At 38.1% G+C, this 18,838-nt stretch overlaps 1 protein-coding gene across 2 annotated transcripts in view; it reads left to right on the forward strand.

Moving 5' to 3' along the window:
* Window positions 1-1,009: 1,009 nt before the first annotated feature.
* Window positions 1,010-18,838, forward strand: part of LOC120800623 (zeta-sarcoglycan) — a 262,590-nt gene continuing 244,761 nt past the window's right edge. For both annotated transcript variants that reach the window (XM_040146854.1, XM_040146853.1), the window contains exon 1: window positions 1,010-1,474. The gene's annotated coding sequence lies outside the window, so the exon portion shown is untranslated. The remainder of the gene's footprint in view (window positions 1,475-18,838) is intronic.

The raw sequence follows: 18,838 nt of genomic DNA on the forward strand, positions 1-18,838 counted from the left end.
TTTGTCTAGTAAAGTACCTGTAAGATGTAAGACTTCAAAGGGATTTACTCTTTATGAGTTTATGAGTGACATTTATTGAAATTTCCATGGTTTGAATAAATGTCAAGCAATCAAGAGATAGGTTCGGGCAGCTGCATTTATATTTTATCCTTATCAACGAACATCTTCGTTATCTTACCTATAACCTTGTGAATTTAATATGAGTGGCTGGTTGGAAATCCAAACAATTATTGTAATTTAAAATGGTAGCATTTAAAGTCCACCATCATATAGTATTCATTGTCATTCATCTTTTGCAGTAAGTTCATTTGATCACTCCTTATCATATGATAATATAATATTATTAAAAACATTATATCGTATTGAAATCAAACAATGGCGAGAGTGTAGTTATCCTAAAACGATCATGTAAAGAAAAACTGCTCGTAAAGGTAGTAGAATAAGTACAAGGCAGGGGTTTTATCTTAGACTAGGCATGTTGTAACATGGGTTTTGTTTATCCTTTGACTGTGGTTGCTGGATATTTCCTTGCTCTCATTGGTTAAAATATGGAGTTCAAACTACTCCTCAACTTTGCATTTGAAAAACCAGATGCTATATGTGAAATACATACATGGTTCACAGCTACTGTGTACGTTTAAAATGATCATAATGTGCTGTATCTATGGAAGTTGATAGTGTTGCAACTACCTAAGGATTAGATTTAAGGTCTGTTTGGCCAGGTTAATCGATAACGACACTAAGGAACAAAGAAGTCTTAATGATTCAACAAGAAGTTGGGGAGGAAGGGTGGGAATAGCACAGAATAAAGGAGAAAGGGCGAAAAGAGGTGAGTGTATGAAGGGTAAAATAAGATAAGGAATCACTACCCATACCCCCCTACTAGATTTGCATGGGCAATGCATAGATTATTATTATTAATTTATTTTTATTATTTGTCTGTTGGTATCATGTAGCTTACTTTATTATGAGCTCCACAGCCCCCTCGCTTTTACTCTTGCACCGCTGGTTGACACAGGTGCACTCACACTGGGTAATTAGCACAGACCCTGGTTTCCAGACAGATTTCAGATGACGAGCTAACCTAGCCTGGCTTGGTGGACATTAATTATAAAGCAGAAGGAAATTAAGAAATAAATAACACTAAATAAATAAATGGATAAACAGCTCCTGATGCAAGACGGTGAAAGGACAGATTCTGAGGACAAATACTGGGATGACAATGAGGCAGAAGGCGTAAAGTTACTCTGCAGTCCTGGAGCTGACATTTATGCTAGCGTTTTTTCTTTTCTTTTTTTTGCTGACCCTGCTAACTAGCAGCACCTAGCAAAGAGAATCAACACACTTTTGCCACCGGCTACCGCAACTTGTGTAACTTCTGACGGCGAGTTGGAACATGTAGCCTAAGGAAGTAAGGTTTGGATAGACGCGTCTGCACAGCGGAAGGTGGCGGTGTACAAACACCTGTTTCAAGGTAAGCCTGCTCACTTTGTTGTCTCTTCTTATTACCTTGTTGCTCGGCAGATGAGCTCTGCAACAGGGATGTGGGGCTGTATGTGCTGTGCTACTCGGTTAGCTAATGCCTTTGGTCTGTGTATGGTTGAGGTACTGGTGCCAGTTTAGCTAATTCAGGTGTGGTAAAGGGGGCAAAAACTGAAGTGGTTGGATTGAAAACGTTGCAATTTGTCAGGATTTATTAGAGGAAGTCACCAACAGATGTCTTGTGAGTGGTTCATGGGTGAGAACTGAGCAGGTTGCACGTTTTTACCGATTTTCGATTTAATACATTGAGCAAACCTGTGCTCATCAGGAAAGCTTTGCCCACATAAAATGAAGCCATTTAATATAACCACATCAGATATTTGTTTTGAAAAAAAAAAAAAAAAAGTATAAACAGCAGGAATGTCATGGGCTAAAAAAGGGTGGTGTCCACTCTGTGTTGGCAATATCTGCTAGGTGAGCAAGTTAAGTTTCAGTCAGTCCACTTAAGCATAAATGTACACAAATATATGCACTATTACCTGCCTTGGAAAATTTTTAAATAAGTAAAAGGAATTTATTAGAAGAGGAAGAAGGGATGAATAGGAGGAGGAAGGAGAAGCAAACCAGGAGTGGAAGAAGAGACAAATGAGAGGGAATAGCTAAGAAAAGAGTGACCGTGATTCATGTCAGTCAGGCTGCTCTGCATCATCCTGTATTCATCAGCTCATGATCTTCCACTGCCTCAGACGAGTGTGTGTGAGAAAGTGCAAACACTTTATATTGTGTCTACTCTCTGAGGAAATGGTGCCAAGGATTGGATAAGGATACAGATAGAAGACGGGGGAGATGGGGTTGTAAATCACACAAACACACACACAAACTAAACACGCAACACGCGGTTCGACCTTGACTTCTGCTGCTACCCTCCGCCTCTCATGAACATGTTGTGTATTATTCTCTCTCTCCTCCTGCTGCTGAAAACCGATGCTTATCTACTTTACAGCAGATAACGGTGAGGGAACGAGAGAGAGAGAGAGAGAGAGAGAGAGAGAGAGAGAGAGAGAGAGAGAAAGAGAGAGAGTGAGTGAGTGGGAGAAAAAAGACGAAGAGATGTGATAGAGAGAAATGAAGGGAAAGGAATGAGAGGGGTTGTGGCTACAGAGCAAGAGACGAGGAGAGATAGAGGAATGATACCAAGAGGGGTCTGAATAATAGATAATATACCAAAATATTAGATAGGGAGACAGGCAAAACTGATGTGCTGCTGAGTGTGTCCTACATTTGTTACTTTGCTAGAGGAAAGGCACAGATTGAAATCGTATGCGTGTGTATGTGTGTTTGTGTTTTTTTTTGCAATGAGCTCTCAAAAGCCATAGCAGTGCTGGGTGTTGAACCTCACAATTTTTTGTTGCACCAATCGAAATATGTAGAAAAAAATTGTCAACTACCAAAAGCCAGCATTAAATGACCGGTGGGAGTCATAATCCTGTTTAATTATACTTTGATGGATCAGATTTAAAGGGGCACATCAACGACTTTACACGTAAAGTTCAGCTTATTTGTCACAAGGAGTAATGCAGCCCGTGCAAACAATTGTCTAATATCTTTACATTTTTTGAAAAAATAACCCTGATGATGTTGTTGGAGTTGAGGCTTTTTAACAGCCTATTTTATAAAGTATGTGGAGTTTGAATGACGTGAGTGTTAACTGGGCAGACAGGGTCTAAAGAAAGCCATCATCCAATCATTGTGTCTGTGTCCATGATGCAGTAGGATCTAGCTTCTTCGGAGCGTAAGCCATACTAAAAATTAAAAGCCAGGTTATCTCGGTCTCTGCAGCTTCGATTTTAACTGTTCTTTTTGCAATCTGGCTCTGGTGAGTCTTCCAACTTTATGTAAGTTTTATGCTAAATAGCTGTATTCCTTTCATTAAAAAGTTTGCCAAATGTAATGTGTATTTGAGAAACTGGCTTTTTGCCTTGTTAAACGGAGAAAATGTTTTAGTAGAAAAATGTGTTTATCTCTCAAAGTAAGATGTTTAAACATCATTTTTCCACTGATATAAAATAATATGAAATCATAATTTGCCCTACACTATAGGGAAGAAATTTGACTTGTCCACAGATATACAAGGAGTACAACTAATAGGTCTCACAAGGTGTATGTCGTATGTCCCCTCTGTTCCCTCTCCAGGCTAATGCCATGAACAAACCGTACCTTCTGCTCTATTCATTATTGCTAGAGAGATCAACCCTGAAGATAGCACATTAGCATGTAGCAAGGTATGTCCTGATTAAAAGGCAGTGTGTCATTGAGCAAGGCACAAAAGCGGCATGTGGTGCTCTTATCACATATTTCACTGCTGATTTTTAGCACTGTTGAATTCTTATTTCTAATTAAATTTCTCACTGTCTGATCTTCTCCACTGTACAACGTTTAACTAGGTTATCATGGCCACTGCAGTGTTAACAGTGCTCTGCTGTATGCGGTGGGAGTATTTCCAGAAGTACCCAATTATGTGAAATATCCAAAATTTCTAACTACACTGAGCATGATACGGCAATCAAATATTTTTGAATTGTGTTTGCACTGTTGTATATGGATGTGTGTGCATATGTATGTGAGCAGCCGCCTCCTACACTAGCTCTATTAATAAAAGTATAATCCATTGTGACTCACTCTAACGCCAACTCTGTCATGCTGACTCATGCATATCATACTCCACTTGCACAAGCTGCTTCTTACTTTTAAATATTAGTAACTTCTTTTGACCTTGTGTAATAGTCCCTCAGTTAAAGGTGGTGTGGGTTTTGTTGAAGCAAAGTGAGAATAATTTATCAGGAAGTCAGTAGTCCCTTGACTAAAGTAAACCTGGGTTTTCTGAGAATAGTACTAATTTGTAAGGAGTTCAGCAGTCGCTTGGTCAAAACAGTGTCTTCTCAAGATAAAATAGTGCAATTCATTGGGACTCCAATAGTCCCCTGGCTAGAGTTTCCTCACGTTAAAAATGGGACTAATTTGTTAGGACTCTTCCCTTGGTCAAAGCTGAACCTATTATTTCTTCAACTAAAATGGTAATAATTCACTGAGATTTCAATAGTCCCTTAGTAATAATAATAATAATAATGTCTCAAGTAAAGGCTCCATTTGAAACATCAGATTCATCAATATAACCACTAAATACTGTACATGAAGGGTTGGGATGAAAAGCAGATGAACATTTAAACTATATTTTAACTAAGTTTTGTAAGAGAAACACGGTACAACTAAGACTATGTATAATTTTTTTATAATACAGTTTTAAAATTGTGTCTTCTGAATTTACCCATTTGATACCTTTTTAATATCACATGATGACTATGACAATAAGCAGTCGTTGCAGTGTCTTCAGTTATTTATCGTCTCATGGTCACAAACATCCAATGTTTAAAGCATGCTCATTTCCCACCTAAATTTGCTGCTCATTGTTTGTTTATTCTCTGTTTAGTGTTTCATAATCTTTCAAGGTGAAAAATTAAATATAATTACTAAATAAACAGACGTGTGTGCTCAGAAACACACACAGACTAGTTATGTGCAGACACACACACAGCCAGGACAATACACACACTCACAAACACACAAAGTGTTTAGTGCTGACTCATGGAGATTAGAGGAGAATAATAATCCTATTATCCTGTAGTCTTTCCCCCATGTCTTCTATTACACTTGACAACAGCAGAATGGAAGTGTTTGCGTGTGAGTGTGTGTGATAGGGGAAAAAGGGAAAGCATATGGGGTGTGTCAGACACTGTGCATATGTGTTTGAGTGTCTGAGTGTTTGCTGTCCTTGGATGTGTACCTGGCACTTGCATGATTATGTGTTTGGTGTGTGAGCTATTCTGACCCTCCCTGTTTGTACACATGCAGCTGCAAGTACATACAATGCACACTGGCTGGGATACAAACTGACAGATTAAACCTCAGGCAAACACACATCATACACAAACATAAAATGTCCACAAATTTTTACAAAACAAAAGAAAACTAAACAGGCAAACAAAAAAACAACAACAATAAAAAGGTTCAAGTTATTCTGCTTTCTAGTGAGTTAAGTTTGATTGCGTGTGTGCGTGCGTGTGTGTGTGTGTGGCCCAGTAGCTAATGGTTTAATGGCTTTGGATGAATATATAGGGCTCATAATGTCCATTAGAGTCAATGGAAAATCAATAGATGTCATACGATAGACTTAAATGCACTCTAAAAGCGTCCAAATGTTTCTCTCTCTCTCTCACCCTCCTTCCTGTTTCTCTTCATGTCTTACCTAACCCCTTTTCACTCTGTGCATCTTTCTCCCTCTTGTTTCCACCTTTCTTCACTGTCAGTTTATTTTTTTTAATTCAGTGCATGTTTTTTAACAACCTCGTGCCTCCTGCTTTTCCTCCTCTGCTTTACTACTTCTCCATTATGAAATTATCTTTCTCTACCTTTCCTGCTCTTTTCTTTCCTTTTCGTTTCTCCAAGGTGTTTAAGTATGTGTATGGGGCAGCTAAATCTCACACACACAGAGACACACGGACAAACACACTTGTACACACAGAACAGTTACCCGTGAAGGTGCAGGTGGTAATGGCCTAATACTTGACACTTGCAGTAAGTGTTGACCTATTGACCCTGAGCTTCTAGGTAGCTGCTTCTTAATGACTTTATCTTCCTCCCTAGCCCCTTTCTCTCCCTCTCTCACTCAGTCACTATCTTTCTCTCTCTCTACTTCTGTCAACTCTCACCTCTGTCTTCCTTTCTCTCAGTTTTTGTTTTATCCACACAGCAGCATCTCTCTCTTTCCAGTCACCCGCCTACAACCAAAGCAAATACCAATTTTCACTAAATTTCCATCTGTGAATATACACACACAAACACACAATCACACTACTGCAGCTGTACATAACTTTAGGCTACTAAGAGTCATGTAAAAACACACTCATCCACAAATCCACCTGTATGCTTTCAGTTAGCTTTAATTTGCACACACACAGAATGCTCCAATAGCTGCGCACACATTTAAAAGTAGGCTGTCGGCCCCTGAACAAGACAGATGACTGTGTTTCCTGTGTGTTGCATCAATAGTGTCTCTCTTTTGGTTCCCATGACAATAGGCCTTTGATAGAGACGGATACTATAGTAATCCAGTAGAGTCAATCGTAACTATAGCAATTTAGTACAGAACATTCCACATCTGTGTATCTTTTTTTTTTTGTGTTTCTGCACTATGTCTTCATCTCTATGTCAATTTCAGTGTACTATGTTGGATTACAATCATTGCAACTGCAGTCGCCTGGGGTGGTTCAGTATTCAGTTTGTTTAGAATGGGGTCTGTGTTCAGTACATTTCCTCTGTCTTTATTCTTATCCTGCACATTTGGCAGATTCAGACCTTGAAGATCCAGAAATAATCACATATTATCTTCTTCCCTCATGGTGCGTGCAGGTGCACAGCTATGTAGTGAACTAAACACACTTCCAATTCAATAAGAAGTGTAGACAGGAGATGGCTTTTATTGGAAGCAATTATGAAACTGTGAAAACAGTATTGTATAATAGAAAACAAATTCAATGATTGTGATGACAGAAAAAGAGCCATGCCATGAACAACAATTGGATGAAGAAGAACATTTACGTTCAAGTGGCAAATCTCTCTTGGCCTTAGTAATTACCAAGGAAGCAAAGGAGGAAGTTGGTTGATGTTATTATATAGTGATAAAGTCCATATCAAGTGGGGGTCAGAGTGGATGGATGGATGGGTCGAACAAAGCATTGGATTTTAACTCGGGAGACCTCTGTTTATTTCCTGTCTTCAACTGTGGGTCAGCGTTGTTTTTTTTTAAAAAGCATGACGATGATTTTTCCAGAAGCTTAACCATGAGGTTAATACTGTAACCATGATGACGAAGGTCTCCCTAACCTTATCTAAGTAGTAATTTTAACACAAACCATGAGCTTTTCCTAAACCAATCCAAACCTTAAATGTAGCGTTGGCACATCGTTAAAAGGATTTATGTTTCAACAGTGATTTGTAATTGTTTTGGAAAGCACAAATAAATGATGTTGTTCGGCCAATATGAGTGTCAGATCAGGAAAGGCTTTTACGTGTTGTTCTAGAGTGCATGCACAAATCACAGTTTTGTTGATGTTTTTTTCTGGGGGCCTCATATTAAGTAATTAGTACAGTAATAAAAAAAAACTGGATTCACAAAGTTATAGACGCGTTGTCAGATTAGTTATGTTGTTCCCCTTGCCAGGAAGAAACAAATGAATCTCGGATCTCCACGGGAAGTACAGCACAGGAAACTTGTAAACATATTCAGAGACCACAGGAGTTAAAGTGAAAAGAGTAAAATACATAACATCAGTGATTAGCCCAATGGTAAATTAATAGTTATCAAGAATGTGTTATCAGTAACACATTAGTTTCATACAGCTAGTGTAATGACTGTTCTGGTTGACAGTAAACTGATAGTGGAAAAACTCAATTACCAGATTACAAATCAACAATCACAAATCTGCTATAAAATATAAAAAAAGATATAGGGATCTATAGCCAGTATAATAAGATAATTGGACTAGTAGATATAAGATACTTTGCAGTATTTGTTTGGTCACAGATCAAAAGGCTGGATGTAACAATGTCCGAAATCACTCCTCATTCACTCATTCACCAATCCCTATATAATAAACACTTAATAGTTTACTCAGTAGTGAGCAGTAAATTGATTTATTTCATTTATTCAGTCGACCATTGTCTCACAGGTAGCCCATCTAAACTGTTGAGGACAGCAAGAGGCATGTCAACAGAATTTAAAGGACCTGGAGCATTCATTTTCTCTTCACATCTGTGAGTATCTCTGATTCCTTGGTCTTATTATTTCAGAATGTTCATTAGCTATGTGCAGTTATCTGTTGACTCATCTTTATATTTGCCATCAATTAATGTATCAGTTTATTTATGACTGCTTGCCCTTACTCGTGTATTGCAGTTTGATTTTGTGCTCCTATTCCAGCATTTGGCTAGTAAAATATACTGTATGAGAGTGAGCGTCTGTGTAAGGTACAGTATGTGTGTGCAGCAGTTGGGTAAACAGAAAGTGCCCAACATAGTGAGCTGCCCACAAGGAGAGAGTGAGCTGGCAACAGGGGCTAATGTTAGACACAGAGAGCTGGCTTGTTGCTTCGCTTCAGTTGCTTCATACTAGAGTTCGAATAGGCCAACGCACACTTGAGACATGTGGGGTTAGGGAGTGGTGGGCTTGGACTGAGGCAGAGGGCAAAGCAGATAACAGCCTCCCATGCTGTCTCCCACAGCAAGACAGTTTGAACATGGAAAGAAAGAAATGCAGGGTTACATGGATCAACTTGCTTGTGTATGCACCTGTTTGTGTTTAGTACAAGCTAAGATTTTATAGCACAATCCAGTGCTTGTAAAAGGAGGCGATTTTATCGCCACACCTTCTTGGAACGTGTTCAGCCGTCTCCATCCTAATACTTCCTGTTTGTCCTTCCTCTTTCTCTGTCTCTCTATATCCTATACTTGCTTGTTTCCTAGGCCTCTTCTTCCTTTGTTTCATCAGCTAAAAGCAAATGGTGACTGACAAATTGTGCATTGACCCGCTGACATGAAAAAATTTGTTTTCTCCTCATACCATTTAGTGCTTTTACTGTGAATGAACTAGGATCTTACTGTTGTGGGGATGCCAGTTGTTTCTAGACCTGAATTTTTGGTAGACTCAACAGAAGTTTGCCATAGATACCCCCAGCATAGATATTAATTTATAGTTGAGTGTCATATTTCTCCAACGATAGCACCACCACAACACTTGATGGATGTATCCTGCGTAACTGGCGTGACTTGGATTATATTCCTCATTGTAACTCTGTTGGCATTCTGTCATTTACTTTGTGATATGAGCAACAGTAATAGAAAGAGGTGAGCAGGGGTTTGCAGTTTAAATGAATTTCCTCAATATATGGTAGTGAGAAGGAGAGGATAACTGATTCTTTTTTGCTACATTTTGTCTTCACTCTCAACAATCTTCACAATCTTTTGCATCAGAAATTTATAGGAGAAAATACAAGCAACCTCTGCTGAGCAATCACAGTTTTTTGTAGACCACATGTGGTATCTCTGTAGCCATCAAAGCGCTGACTTGTGTTACATTTTTAGGAGGCACAAGTCAGGTACGATGAAGTCAACTGCATAGTATGAGTTGATAGCTGAGATCTGGAAATGTGGCAAGATTGCCACAAAAAGTCAAATGGGGCAGTGACCACTGGCAGTCAGAGTATTGTAGAGTCTTTATACAAAGCCACAGGTTAGCCAAACTTATTTGAAGAGAAAACAAAAGTAACCTGTAAAATTATTACCCAAGCTGTCTTTTGTAAACAGACCAACTTCCTGTTTTAACTTTGTCCTACTGTATTTTCTGTAGTTATGTGTATACCATTTCCTTGTGCAATGACGGTTAACCAGCACTTATTAGAATTATTGACTTGGTTTGAACCAGAGTTTCTGCAGTTTTATCATCACTTGCATTTCTTATCCCATTAGTGATGTTGCTGTGTTCCGAGATCTCAACAGCTCTTTGGGTGAGAGCAATGTTATCATAACCAATAGAAAACAGCTATTCAGCTACAAAGAACCAAGTTGACAAGTTGACCAGTGTAAAAAGGAATGAAGATAAATGCAAACCCACCTACAATCTTTAGTTCCTTCAGCAGATCAAGTTAGAATTATTTAACTAATATACCTAAATTATCTAAGGATTAGGTCTTTTAAAGGCGACACACAGACATTAAAATAGGATGTAAATAATATAGAGGGCTACTGTACAACACAGCTACACAACCATAATTACACATTAGCTTTATGCACATACTATATCCACAGACTTTTATTTTGAGTGCATTATGAAAAGGTTGTATAGAAACTGGCTCCTCTGGGATAAATGATGGTTATGCCTTGCCTACCTTTTTATACAGCATTTACCACTATGCCAAGGTAAGAAAAGATGATGGAAAAAGACAAAAAAAGCTGACATTTAAAATGGGTTGAACCAGCCGCTTGACCTGAATTCCATGACGGCCTGTATTTACTTAATATATTATAGATTGAGTCTGTTATTTAGAAAACACCAGGTGTGCCAGTATTATTATCTACCTCAGAGGCAGACAGCAAACATGTATCTGCTGAGTAAATATTAGGCTGCTTGGACAGGCATGCAGTGGTTGTCATGGTAACTGACCCATATGGGATGCTAAAAAGTAGATGCCATATTTAGAGTTGCAAGCCTGACATTTTTGTCGCTTTAGTGAGTGACTGAGCATTTGATGGTACCACTGAGTAATTAGATGTGTGTCTGTGTGTGTTTGTGTCTGTGTCTATGTCTGCGTGTGCGTGTGCGCGCGCGTGTGTCTGATCACCATGGATAAATGCACATTAGCACGGGTTTGTATTTAAATCTTAGTATTTTTTGGGCACCTGTGTGTGTGTGTGTGTGTGGTTGTTTGTTTGTGTGTGTGTGTGTGTGTGGTTGTTTGTTTGTGTGTGTGTGTGTGTGTGGTTGTTTGTTTGTGTGTGTGTGTGTGTGTGGTTGTTTGTTTGTGTGTGTGTGTGTGTGTGTGTGTGTGCGTGATCATGTGTATATTTGTTTGTGTGATTGAAGTAACTTCCCAGTCAACTTGCTAAAAGAAGAAGTGTGTGCTAAGTGTAAATCTGCTGATTGTCTCTTTCTTGCCTCCATCCTGTTAAGGCAGTGCAGAAACTGGGCCAGGGCTACAGGGGCAGAACAGATGGACTGTCAAGGCTCTAACTCTCTTTTCCTCAAGTCACGCTCCTTCATTAGCCTGAATATTAAATGATCACTAACGACAATGCATGTAGATACTGTTAAATAAAGTGATGAAACTAAATAATGGTTATGCTTATGTAGCAGTAAACTGTGCTAACATAATGTTTTCTGTCTGTTTGCACACTGATTAAAACGCAACGAATTAAATTCTACAAAATGCAGCATCAGACATGTATAAAGAGAAAGACCAAAAGACGCTACGACTGTAAGGCAGCTAGAGAGCAACGGATGGGAGGGGGCAATGGGTAGTATTGGGAAGGTTGGAAACCAATTATCTACTAACAGTGAATTCTCCTTAGGGACCAGTCAAAAGACCAGCATGGGAAGCTGTGTGTGTCATTGTCTGTGTGTGTGTTTGTATGGGTCTTGCTTGGAATCTGCGTCTGGGCAGGGCAGCTGAGGCAATTATAAGTGAAAAGTTCCCACTCATGGCCGTTGTTTAAGATCACGTCAGGGAAATGAAAGAGAGATGAATTGCGTGTGTATTAAAGGATAAAAGCTGTCAGTCTTTTGTATTTTTCTTACAGTCAACAAATCCTATGAAAAGATCCAAACCAACAATGAATTGACTCTTCTAAAAAGTATTGCTTGTGCAGCTGTAATCTGATATAGTTTACGATCATTTATTATTTTAGCTCTGTTGTTGTCCAAATAGTGGTAACATTTCTGTTTTGTTGTTGCTCAGTTAAGTTTTGTGTACTTGTAAATAGTGTGATGTCAGATCTTTTTGTTTCTGTTTTGTGAGTTTGCCAGTGTTTTGTCAAGTTGCAGTGTGTGTGTGTGTGTGCGTGATCATGTGTATATTTGTTTGTGTGATTGAAGTAACTTCCCAGTCAACTTGCTAAAAGAAGAAGTGTGTGCTAAGTGTAAATCTGCTGATTGTCTCTTTCTTGCCTCCATCCTGTTAAGGCAGTGCAGAAACTGGGCCAGGGCTACAGGGGCAGAACAGATGGACTGTCAATGCTCTAACTCTCTTTTCCTCAAGTCACGCTCCTTCATTAGCCTGAATATTAAATGATCACTAACGACAATGCATGTAGATACTGTTAAATAAAGTGATGAAACTAAATAATGGTTATGCTTATGTAGCAGTAAACTGTGCTAACATAATGTTTTCTGTCTGTTTGCACACTGATTAAAACGCAACGAATTAAATTCTACAAAATGCAGCATCAGACATGTATAAAGAGAAAGACCAAAAGACGCTACGACTGTAAGGCAGCTAGAGAGCAACGGATGGGAGGGGGCAATGGGTAGTATTGGGAAGGTTGGAAACCAATTATCTACTAACAGTGAATTCTCCTTAGGGACCAGTCAAAAGACCAGCATGGGAAGCTGTGTGTGTCATTGTCTGTGTGTGTGTTTGTATGGGTCTTGCTTGGAATCTGCGTCTGGGCAGGGCAGCTGAGGCAATTATAAGTGAAAAGTTCCCACTCATGGCCGTTGTTTAAGATCACGTCAGGGAAATGAAAGAGAGATGAATTGCGTGTGTATTAAAGGATAAAAGCTGTCAGTCTTTTGTATTTTTCTTACAGTCAACAAATCCTATGAAAAGATCCAAACCAACAATGAATTGACTCTTCTAAAAAGTATTGCTTGTGCAGCTGTAATCTGATATAGTTTACGATCATTTATTATTTTAGCTCTGTTGTTGTCCAAATAGTGGTAACATTTCTGTTTTGTTGTTGCTCAGTTAAGTTTTGTGTACTTGTAAATAGTGTGATGTCAGATCTTTTTGTTTCTGTTTTGTGAGTTTGCCAGTGTTTTGTCAAGTTGCAGTGTGTGTGTGTGTGTGGCTTTCTTAGGCCCCATACTAACTGAAGTAAGATGTAAGAATTTGCAAAAATGACAGCAAAAGAATTTTTTTTAAAAGCACCCTGAAGACATTTTTAGCTTCCATTTATGACAGGTGCATTTTGCCTAGTTTAAGATCAAAAGAGAAAGTCTAAACAACCCTTTGTATTCTTTGCCCTACAATCATCTTACTTATAAATAAACTTCTCATTCTAGTATGTTTTCTAATATAATAGATTAGAGTATATTGAGAAACTATATTACTGTTAAGTTTCCTTATGCTTCGCATCTCCATCTTGCAGTGGCATTCCCATAACTTGACTTTCCTTGTAAACATGACATAAATGCCTGAAACTAAATATGGATTCTTACAGAAATGATCAGCCACATTGTAAAGATTTAGCTTGTTTCCCTAGCATTGCCAAAATGATTATGAAGCGCCTTGGACAGCAGAGCCTAAAGTGTACTTGATTCAGAGTGGTATGAGGAGAGGGTGTTAACAGAGATTTTTATTGTTATATTGACAATCTGGAGTTCTGTGTAGAGGACACAGTGTACCAGACACAGTCAGCTATATTGACTATATAAAACCTGTTTATGAGCCCTGTAAACTTACTTGAAAATAACAGTGGGGGATGATGGAGAAGGTTTCTGTCTGCATATGAATGGAGAGTAGGGTCTGCGTGTCTACGGGAAACAGAAGGTGGCTTTATGTGTTTCTGCATTTGGGCAGTTAGGTGCAGTTGTGTGTGTCGAAGATTATGTCTTTGTGTATATGCGTAGGGCTGTGTGAAACTTTAAAATTAAAAAGAGAGCTCTCTTTCTCTCTCTCTGTTTCACACTCTATCTCGCTCACTCTGTGTGTGTATGTTTATGTGTGTGTGTGTAGTTGATCATGAAGCACAAGCAGTAAAGTTGGCGTCCCAACCACTTCTTTGCTCCTCTCACTTTCAGACAAGGGGGAGGGATGCAAGGATGAAGGAATGGAAGCACAATAATTTTGCCAACAGAAAATACTACGCAGTCAGTTTCAGTACTCATGATGCACAACTGTTGCTTGGCATGCTAATGAAGTATATTTATAAGGTTATAGTCAGTTATTTTTATTCCTTCACAAAACAAAACATGGCAGATATAAAATTAAGATGTCAAAAAATGCATATTGCCCCTAAAAAAAAAAAAACAACAAAAAAACAAAAACATTTTTACAAACTCCACCATAGATCTAAAGTAGCATAGGATTAGGTGAATAAAAATCAGTTTTGTGTCTTAGATTTTGTTTAAATCCACCATGTACACAATCATACAGTTACAATACAGGGGTTAGCTGTATAAATATGAACATACCAGCTAAAACACAGATGGATACTAAAGAATATATCATAATCTTGTAGTGTTTATCCATATTTATCACCCTCTGTTCATTACTTGCCCTATCCAAACATGAAGTTTAAAATGACTACAAATTTACATTGATGTGTTTCCAGTAGCCTGCTCTTGGTACAGTCCCCTCAGGTCACTTGTACTGACCAGCAGATTTCCAGTTAGAATGAGTATGCTCTCAGTGTGAGATGTCTACACAGGACACACCTGTGTTTCCTCACTTCAAAATTCTCTGTAAGACTCCTTTGTCCTTGCTCCATGTCTCGTATAAGATGTACAGATTTGAACATCCTTGATGATGTTTGACCTTGATTGATTTCTAGGTCAGAGGCTGGAGGACAGAGGAGCAAGGTGCTTCTTTCAGTTGGATGGTATTGCCTGAAGCTGATTACAGTTAACGCCTGTTACGTTTTTCTCTGTCAACCTGTCAAGCACGTTTTTTACTCTTGTTAAATGAAAAGTCTGCAAGACACTTTTCCTGTACCATGAGCCATTAATTATTGATTTTGTTTATTTATTTGTTCAGTCATTCATTCATCGAGGTCAAAATTTAGCCGTCAGAGGACAAAATTTATCACTGTTCTTCATCAGTGATTCATCAAAGTGATAGCAGAGCGAGCCATGTAGAATTTAGTCTTCTCTTTTCGTTATTCAACCAGAATTTTAACATTTAAAAATATATATGCAAACGTGTATGTATTCATGTATGCCTGTGTTTTTGTCTACTTTTTGCTATTTTTTTCTGTATACAATTGTCTGTATCTATGTGTGCACCAGATCCTATGAGACCATATCTGCATCTGCAGTGTGTGTCAGTCTCTGACTGTGGGGCTGCATGTTTACCTAAAGGAGAAGTGATAATCAGGCCATGCATATGTATGAGGGTTTGTGAACGCTGTTCTAAACATTGCAGAGGCTTTACCAAAACATTGTGGATCAGGGATTCTCAACATTATGCCATGCTACCTTATCACTGACAGGCTGATGTTTAGAAACAGGATTGAAGTGTACAGTATGAGTGCATTTGTGTATGTAGCCAGGGGGAGATCCATTTTATATCTATAGATATAAACAGGCACATGAGTAGGTTAATAGACTGATCGGGGGGGGAGCCAGAGAGAGGGGGTGGGGAGAGACTGAGCTCATATATGTACTTGAGTGCAAATACAGACAGATAAGATGTGAGTGGGGGACAACAGCTTTATGACTGTATGTGTGCGTGTGAGAATGAGGAGCGTGCAACATTGTCAATTTATAATAACTCATCTTTGTTTAAATTTCTTCTGTCTGGCTACAGGTATCGTGGCCAGGTTGGAATAAATGAATGTCTCCCACACATGCATTTATGCAGGAATTAAGTGAGAATCTCTGGTGGTTGCTATAATGAAAAACCGATGTGTTTTTTAAAAGGATATTTGAATACTCCTTTTTGAGGGGATTGTTTCCTCTGCCTCACAGCTCCTCTTCTCCATTTTTTTCTCCTTTTTCTTCTTTGAATACGATGGAGCGTATTCCCTTGTGAATCCATCAACCATATGGAAGGATGGAAAATTCTGAGAAGTGAAAGGTATTGAAATTCTTAGACAAAGTGTGGCAGAAACACAAAAAACTTTCTATTCTATTAGACAAAACAAAATGGCCACTGTCTGTTTGATCTGTTTGTGTTTCAAGTTATTTTCAGGGTCTTGGTATTTTTAACTCCCCCCCCCCCATATATGTTGTCAGAAAGGCACAATTTAAAATACAGTTTGCAGTGTTAAAGGTTTCTTTTCAACTCTTTGTTTCTTTTAATGTTTCATTTGAAGTTTGCCAAAAGCCAAAACCTATTTTTGGTGTTCACGAATAGTATATTGAGAAGCAATTTCACAGTTAAGAAAAACAAAATGTTGTTGACTTGTGTCTCACAGCTTTCCTTGCTATTATTTGGTTTTAAAGATAAGGAGGAGACACCTGATGAAGAACCCACATTTGGTTTCTCCTCCCTAATGTTTATGACTTTAGTCATTTTTGAAAATATTCCATGGAAAGGACCACAGGCCTTACCACAGTCCTGAAGTGTCTTCGACCAAAACACTGATTTTTGACACTTACCGCAGGGATGCTGGTCTGCAGCTGACCCTAATCTCTACAAGGATCAATAATGTTTCACATTATTAAAACCAACTGTGTGTCACTGAAGTGAAAATTGCCTAACTGATGTGTCATCTCACTTGCAGTGTTATTGCCTAGACTATCTGTATCAAGAGCACAACTCATACAGAAATTTTGGTCACTAATTGAAAACTTGCGTATGTGTTTTTCTTTTATCTGACAACACAATCACTTCTAAAAGGAGCAAAATTTTTACCTGACTTAACAACAGGAAGTGTTTTAACCATTTTTTGGGACCTCAATGTGTCTGTCTGGTTTACTTTAGAGGAAACATGGTTTAAAAGTAGCTTTTTTTTTTTTTAAATTCTTTCAGTGCTGTTCTCATTTACCACAGTTAGTGCAGTTAATATTGAAAATTTGTTTCTATGGTTACAGAATTTATTGCCTTTGTTTATATCATCTGTGGTGGACTTAGGAATCAAGCTTTGGAAAGAAGTGCATTTACAAGTGCAACTACATATTGTTTATATGATGGAAATACTGGCTAAGATATAATTTGGAGTGTTTAAGTGTGTGTGACTGTGACATAATTATGATTGTAAGGGAATGTACTTTATTGACAGGGGTAATTATTGTTGTTGATGTTATTATTCTATAAGCTGGCTGCTTATTGCCTTTTCTGTCCCAACCCTGATGCTTCAAAATGTCTGTGTTTCTGTTTTTGTCCCAAGAGATTGTACTAGTGCTGTAATTGTCTAGCATAAATTCATTTTTGTCATCTCTACTGCTTAAAGTATTTTGCAGTTAATTCAATAAATTACTCAGTATATCATGGAACATTATTCAAGGATAATTACCACCGCCAAGGAGGTTATATTTTCACATGTGTCTGTTTGTTGGTCTGTTTATTTGTCAGCAGGATTATGCAAAACGTACTGAACTGATTTACACCAAACCTGGTTGAGGAATTGGGCATGTGCCAGGGAAGAACTCATTAAATTTTGGTGTGAATCCAGGATTTTTCTATCACTTTCCTTAACATTGAGATAAATGGTATATTTCAACATTTCTGAAAATTTCTTAGTCTTTCTGTTATAAGAGCTAGAAAGATGTGTAGGATTGTTTTACCTCGGTAGAGGTATGTGCTCTAATAAGTTCTATTGTTTTCATCTGGTATTTACATGTTGTCTTGACCTAAGATCAGTAGGCTTTTATGCAATCTCTCTTCATTTTTCATTTGGTTATGGCCAAAAAAAAACCCTGAAAATAACAGAATCACAATAATCTGGCATTAATCTTTCACTGAAAACAGCAACATGGATTTTTTTGAAAAGTTGCAGCTAAATTCTTGATGAACAATATGTCTTGCAGTGATTTCAGTGGAATCAAACTCAGCATAATAACCTGCATGACTTAATATGCCACATATTCAACCTGATTTTCCTTTTCATTGTGCTATGTATAATGAGTTTTTAATGTTTATCTAAATTATAATACTGTATTGTTACAGACCTCAGACAATAACACAAATTTCATTACACACTCAGTATAAGTGAATTATACTTCATTTATACTTCATTATACTTTTGGAAATTGGCCTTAGCTATGTCATATCATAGAAAGAAATAACAGAAACCCAATAAGTCACCATCACAGGGAATTTGATCTCATTCTGCATTTCAACTGCAGTGCTTAACTTTCTCTTTTTTTCTGCCTAGGGAATGAATTTGAGTAAATTTATCCTCTCCTGACAGCCACACGCTTTAAATCATGCTAATACCTTTTGTCAAGTGGGTACCCATCAGAAGAAAAGCCTGTGCTCATTTTGGTTCTAATACACTGAAAAACTACATGCTTAAGTTGATAATAGAGGGAGGCAAGCAGTTCAAAATATTTTGATGATGACGAATTCAGCTGCAGTATACCTTAGGAAATGAAAAAAACCTCTTCTTATTTTGTGGTTCAGTTATACCAAGAAGCACATTAAAAGGCAGCTTTTTTTAGGGACAAAAACATATTGTCTGTATTGACTAGTTGATCGCTGGTTAGACAGCGATCCTTGCTGATAACTTTTCCTTTGAAGTTGTTCTCCTGGGCATGGCTTATCATCCTCCTGTGCAAGCCCTTATGGCTTCATTACCAATTCTGTTGTGTGGGAGCAGTACTGCTAATCAATAGCCAATAAGGCTGAATCCATAGAGTTTAGGG

Source organism: Xiphias gladius, chromosome 15, assembly GCF_016859285.1.
Source record: "Xiphias gladius isolate SHS-SW01 ecotype Sanya breed wild chromosome 15, ASM1685928v1, whole genome shotgun sequence".
Taxonomy (NCBI): Eukaryota; Metazoa; Chordata; class Actinopteri; order Istiophoriformes; family Xiphiidae; genus Xiphias; species Xiphias gladius.